At 41.1% G+C, this 7005-nt stretch overlaps 1 long non-coding RNA gene across 2 annotated transcripts in view; it reads left to right on the top strand.

Annotated features, from left to right (window-relative positions):
- LOC103398214 (uncharacterized) overlaps positions 1–7005 on the top strand; it is an 11571-nt gene that overhangs the window by 1372 nt on the left and 3194 nt on the right. The window contains exons 2-5 of one of the 2 annotated variants that reach the window (XR_003048910.1): positions 2834–5343; positions 5426–5498; positions 5620–5692; positions 6539–7005. The exon at positions 6539–7005 is cut by the window's right edge and continues 3194 nt beyond it. This is a non-coding gene — a long non-coding RNA (uncharacterized LOC103398214). The other variant, XR_523483.3, reaches the window with a different exon arrangement.

Below are 7005 nucleotides of genomic sequence, written 5' to 3'. Positions count from 1 at the left end.
GATTTGTCCAGATCTGATCCCCAAATTATTCTGGGGGCTCAGCTTGGTGTGAAAGGGACGAGGTCACTTGAAATCGCCTTTTATCCGCTGGCGTTTTTTTTTCCTATGGATCAGCAACTTTGAATGGACATCATCTAATCGCTGTTAATGGAATGGCTATTCATGGGAAATAGGGGAAATATCGTGGAGCCATAGGGCTGCAGCCATTAAGGACTGTGAGGCATTTAACAGGCAACAGGAGTTTTCAGGAAATAGCCTGGATATATTAATTATTAAACCCTGAAACCCTGAATAAACCCCTATTAAACCCAGTCTCTTAACTGGAGAGTTTACATGTGGGAAGAAAGGCGGAGAAATCCGTTTAAAAAAATCATAAAACTCATAACTTCATTCATGTCATTTCACACTATAATTGTTATCATTTTGCATACATTGACATTCATTTTAATTGTGAAATGGTATAGGAATTTAAAACAATTTCCATCGTATTATTGTTTAGGCTATTTCCTCATTATTCTTTTAATATGCCATAGTCTCTCCAGGGATTTGAGAACCTTCATTTGTAGACGTAATGAATGAAAGTCTCTTTCGAGGTTTTTTTTCTTCTTCTTCTTCTCTTGCATCGCACACGATAATTGAAGACAATAACAGCAATGACGTTTCCAATTAGGGCTTGAGGTTGGAGTTAAGTTAGAAGGACTGTCAGTTTATGCTATGGGCACTGGCTTTATTGCTCACTAACCATCATCTCTTCGCAGTCTATGGTGCTAATTACTTTGGATGGTCCCAGAGACGGAGATTATAAATCCATTAGCAGTCAAACACTGGTGGTTCCACAGTGCAAACACTGTCATTTCTACAGCACACCAAAAAGAGAAAACACCCAAAGTGAAAATATAGAAGGAGCTGCTTCATACACACACATACACAGCCATACACACACATAGACACACACGCACACATACACACATATTTCATAAGGATGAACGGAAGCCTGACATGTATCAGTCAGCAGCTTCATTCAAACACCGAGTAAACTAAGCAGAACAGAAGAGAACAGAAGATGAAATGACAGGGGAACATGTTTTATCGGAGGGGGTTTGACTGCACATGACCGGTGCTTAGGCTGAGGAATATAATGCTGTGTCAGTGTGTGTGACGCATCAGCTGTGATCATACATGATCAACTAGACATCATTTAAATACCGTGGAATAACGTGGCATCTGTTTTCCCTGTGTGTTTAGGAGATCGGATGTTGTTACGGAATATGCGGCGTCCGCGTGGAATAAAGTGTTTTGTTTTAAAGATTTATTTAATAGGTTTTCAAAACACATACACACACTCATTCGCTCTCGCACACGCGCACAAATGGTGTGGCGAAGGCATCTCACCCATAAAGTAATTTATTTCAGGGAAACCAGAGGGCAAAGGTGGAATTCTTGAGAAATTCAACAAGGATAAGGGAGCTTTAGGAATTCTGCACGCAGATTACCTTTCATCCCATCCTCACATTATTCGACAACACACACAGTGGAAATACAGCTCCGCGACAAAAGAGTGAGATTAGCCCCCGACACACCAGAGTGCAAAAACATTTTTTTAAACAACTATTACGACTGAGAGGTGGAGATGAAATTCCCAATGTGAGCTTTTAGAGGGAAGAGACATGACACTGAAGGTGTTCACAATACGTAGCTCCACTGCCTGTATACTGAGTTAAAAAAGTCGATTATATTTATATATGATGGTGTTACAATTAATAATGAATGATACATGTGTGACTTCAATTTAAAATATTTGACAGCATGTAACTCCTCACTGTGTATTATTTAAATCAAGAGTCGGGTTTTAAATCCTATGGTTACAATTACAGGTAAAATACATAGGTAAAATACAAAGTTACATAGGTTTTTTTTCAAAACAATATGAGTTATAAAGCATTTAAAAAATAAATTTAGCAATTTTGAAATAATTTTGCTTCTATTATTAAGTACAGACTAGTGCCCGTACACATGACACATCCAACGCTCCCTGAAGTGTGAAATAACATCAAAATGCATTTGTGTGAAATATCACTTACTAATAAACCACCTCTCATTAAATGCAATTATAAAGTTAACATGTAAAAAAAATAAACATAAATATTATTCTTATGATTAACACAAAAAATAGGAAAATATAAAAATTGAAATCTTTCCCATATTTTAAGCAGTAATTTTTTCTAAAATAGTGTGTCTGGTGTGAGTGTGTGTGGACACGTGTGTGTGTGTATAAAATACATTGAAGAGACCGTGTGGAGGTGGGCCGGTGTTTAGTGTCCAGACCTGCCAGATTGTGACCTTATCAATGTGAAATTCTGAAGATAAATTATTCACAACACCTGTTTGATGTGTCCAGCCAAAGAATGACAAAGGTGTAAGATTTGAGATGCAGCTCAAAAGGCTAAATGCAGCCTTTCGAGGGAGAATAAAGTTGGAAAAGGTTGCATTTCAAACAAACTGAATAAATAATTTGTTTCCTAACCAGGAGGTGCAGAGGACAGGGAGTAGGGAACTGAATGCATGACAAATATATATTTCAAACCCCACTACTGTATATCACTAAATGAACCATTTTCAGCGTGCAAGGTGCAGCTTTTGTTATCCACCGTCTTAATGCCTTAATGTGATATGCAGGTGTCCACTCAATATGTCGGTCTCCAAAGTGGGCCACCCACATTGTCCACAACCTGATTTCCTCCTCCCTTTAATTTGAAACTTGAAGCAGGGAAGTTTGTGAAAGTGAGTCAGTAGCACAGGGGCTAACTTTGTGCTGTGTGTGTCTCCTCCACAGGCAGGAAACAGTGACACAGTGGAGAGGCGGTCGGAGGCACAGTGGGACGTGTTGGTGAGGTGCAAGGACTGGCACTAGGATGAGATTTAATTTATGGTTGCGTGGGTATAAGGGACAAAGATGATGACAATGCTGCTTAGCATGAATGTTGGGATCATGGGTCCTGACAGGAGCCATATTAACCACTTTACTTGTCATATGCTCACAATAGAAGTAATCAGAGATTATTACAGGATATTTTAGTTTATCAGCACGTATCTTTGCCTAGTCTAAATTTAGTATTTTAAGTTTATCAGATCACTGAAAATGTTCAGCGTATATGATAAGTTACATCACACTTTCATTTTTATTAAGGTAAAACATTTACATAACTTAAAAAAACATATTATTTTACAATAAGTTTTCTGTGTTTATATATTTTTATATTTTATATTAAATGTTATGTTTTAGGTTTTCCACACTTTTAGATCTGGGCTTCCCAGCATTCTTCGAGGCAGAGTGTTTAAGTGAAATTGTGTTTTAAATCGACACAGATGTTACTTGCTATACTTTGTTATTGGGTTAGTGTTCCTGTTTTGCACAAAGTTTTTGTTCATATGTGGGGAGATTGTTTTGAAGTATGCGCTCTGGTGACGTACTTACACTGCAGCCTATACTGGGTTAAAGCTTGATGTGTAATTTTATAACTGTAGGTGAAATACATTTTTTCATTTCCATAGCCCTAACACTTATAAAGTAAAAAAACATTTAAAAAAAAGGAAGTGAATGGACATTTTTAGCTAACTAAAATTGTACCACACTGCATTTAGATATGTTTGGATTTCTTTTTAAACAGGGAAATGAATTCAAGCATCCTTGGATTCACATTCTTTTTGAATTACTCTTACTTCTCTCTTTGAGAAAGACCGTAGAGTGCTGTTTGGGAAACTGGCAGTGACTCCTTTCATGGCTGCAGGTCAACATAACACTCAGCATTAATAAAACAACTGACTGGGATTGATATTCGTGATGATATACACAGATGTACCGTGCACAAGATCAAATCATGTGTGAGCGAGTGCTGAAGGAGAGGAGAGGGGAGACACTCACACGTCCGTCTGTCTGTTTACTAGTCTGTGTGTGCGCGATAGCAGAGTCAGTTTCTCTCAGATGTTCCTTTTGACCTCTGACCCCAGAGTTGGGGTCAAGCCCTGACAAATGAGATGGTCGAGTTCTGGCCAGAACGGCAAACATTCCACAACAATCTTCTGTCCTCCTCCTTCCTTCTCCTCATATCCGTCATTCCTCACCCCTTTGCACTCCTCTCCCAGTGTCTCTTCCATGACTTATTTTCAGAGAAAGTTAACACTGCACACAAACATGTTTTTAATTGGTCTTTGCTGTGACAGCCCTTAATCACAAGCCGCTGAAATTAAGAATTATGGCTACTGGTTAAAAGTTACATCCATGACATGTGTCCTTGTTTACAGAAGGAGAGAAAACAAAAAGAGTGGATCAGAGAGCAGAGGCTGTGTTGAGGGTTTGGATATTACAAGCTTGTAGTTTGAAAGCACATTGCGCCTGTTTGGAAAGCTTGTCAGTGATGTCAAGGATGAGAAATGTTGCAGTGTGGTTTTTTTGCACATGCTGCTGGCTCCAGCATTTCCGGCAACATTTCTCACTCTGCCTCCCTCACACCAGCCGTGCAGCTGCAATATCCCCACAGTTTTCCATCCTTTCACTACTCCCCCCTCTCCTCCCTCCCTACTGGCCTCCTCTCTGCTCTCTGTCCACTCTTGCTCCCTTCACCCTTCCTCTCCACTGCCCCTCCCTTCCCTCTCCTCCCAGCACACTCACTCCCACCCTTCCCTTTATTCTCCACTTGCTATTTTCTCTGATTTTCTAACATGCCATTCCACAGAATGCTGCCACCTGTGTCTCTAGGGGGAAAAGGGGAGCTATTGGTATTCCTCTTTTAGAAACTGGTTAAGGTAAGTGGCACCACCTATTACAAGGAGACCAAAAATAATGGTTCTGGATGTTGTGTTTCTGCATTAACCCCCCACCCCCCTCTGTGCACTGGCCCAAGCTTCCTAAGCATCACCACCCTCAATCAGGGCTCTAGCTTCAAGTCACTGCTGTAAAAACACACACAGTCACTATCAATGAATGTCAGTGCAACAGCCACAGTGCCACAAAGGAGCCCGCAGGCCAACAAACCGGCTGATACAGTAACACGGAGAGGATAGTGCTCTTGAACTTGCTTTCATAATGATGTAACATGACTAACAGTCAATGCAATACAGCAGAGATCTTAATAAAAACATGTCATTTCCAATACTTCTGTGCATGCGTGTTTCTTCTCCCTTTTCACTCCTAGCTGAACTGTGATATCATTTGATGTTGCCTATTTTGTGATTCACTGGAGGGAACGGCTGCTTTATAAGGATACTGGCATGGACAGGACTGTTTCGGATCACATGACAGAGTCACATGGGCAGATGTGAGCTCAAATTGGCCGTGCATTGCTGGTAAAACATGGTGCATGTGCATAGCTCTCTGCTGTGAGTAGTAAAAATGTGCTTCACTGTAGTCCGTCCTCTCTGTCCACAGGGCATTGAGCTCCTTTTATGTCTGTAGGTGGGGGACAACTGGACCGTGGTCTGCGGCTATGATGATGCACAATGTAAGTCACAGCTAGGAATGTTATGCACAGTGTGGGATCTTTGCTGTATCATGAGTCTCTGCAACTGTGTTCTCCTTCTTTCTCTGGATCAGTGTAACTCATTTTCTTTTTCACATCACAGAAATGTCCGTGCAGTGCACAATGACCCGACTGTCTTCAACAAAGTCTCCTTTCCCATCACTCTGTCCCATCAGGTCTGCACTGAGTTACTCTGGGAAAGAACACAGTGAAGAAGAAGAAGAAGCTGTTATGCCCTACAATATTTCAATACATTAAACACAAGCAGCAATGGTTTAGTTAAAAATAAATACTGTACCTTTATCATTAGGATCATGATTATTGTCATTATTATCATTAGATATTTATTATATTTCAGGCTCAATATATGCATTTCCCTGAATATTTTTCCATTACTGGCTTGCTATCAAGTTAAACAAACTATAACAAAGGAATCATCATACTGACTCAGAACAGGTGAGTTTTATATCTATATAGTGGTCACAGTTTGAGCTACAAATATGAATGCCTCTTAAAATGTCCTGTATTCAAGGAAGCATTTCTTCAGGTCCTCGCCCTTATCTGGGTTGCAGCTAGCATGCAACAAAAGAGTTTTTTTTATTTTTATTTTTTTGTTTAAAATGATATCATGAACTTACATTTGAAAGAACAAAATAAATAAATAAATAAAGGCTAATTCACATTTGTTTTAAACTCTCATCATCTCAGGTCAGTAGCTCAGTGCATGTAGCCATGTCCATGGTCATGGAGCAGTTGAGCCACTTGATTCCCTGACACCACCCACCGTTACCCCAGTGTTACTATAGCATAGATGTCTTCCCTTGTCCCTTGGGCTTTGGCACCGTCTCCCCCTCCTCCCCCCAATCGACATCACCCACCAACCCTGTCCCCCGACCCCCAATGCCTCCACCTCCTCTCTGCCTCGCTCCTTGATTCTGTGTATAAAAGCACCCCCTGAATGATGGATTACTGTGTCACTGCTGCCTGCGAAGGATTAATTTGTTTCATTGATTTCTCTTTAGGCAGAATGCCAGCGTCTGCCGCTTCCCACCTTTTCCCCAAGACTCGCAGCTGTAATAGACGGTAATGGCCTAAGACAAATCAACCCGTTTCTTGTAAAAATAGCACCAAATAACCCCACTCACCCCCCAGCCTGCACTCTACTCACAAGCATATCAGGAGTAAGGGACGGGGCGGGGGAGGGGGTGCTTACACGGTGGTGGTGGCTGTGGCAGGGATATTGGGGTGTTCGATTAATCCTCATCCTCCATCTCTATCACTCCATCTGCCTATGCTTCCGTGTCAACGTCCCTCCTCTTCCTCCATAGAGCCAGAGGAGACCATCCAGTCACTCTAACACAGCCATAAGTCTGTCGTACTTACAGCTCCCTCTCAGACCCTACAATAGATGTGTAATGACAGCGTTTTCTGGAGGGGGCTCTGGGAGTTCGGCCATTCTCAACAGTAATGGAAGCAGTTACTGCCATTC

Source organism: Cynoglossus semilaevis, chromosome Z (assembly GCF_000523025.1).
Source record: "Cynoglossus semilaevis isolate Cse_v1.0 chromosome Z, Cse_v1.0, whole genome shotgun sequence".
NCBI lineage: Eukaryota > Metazoa > Chordata > Actinopteri > Pleuronectiformes > Cynoglossidae > Cynoglossus > Cynoglossus semilaevis.
This window is presented reverse-complemented; position numbering and strand designations above follow the sequence as displayed.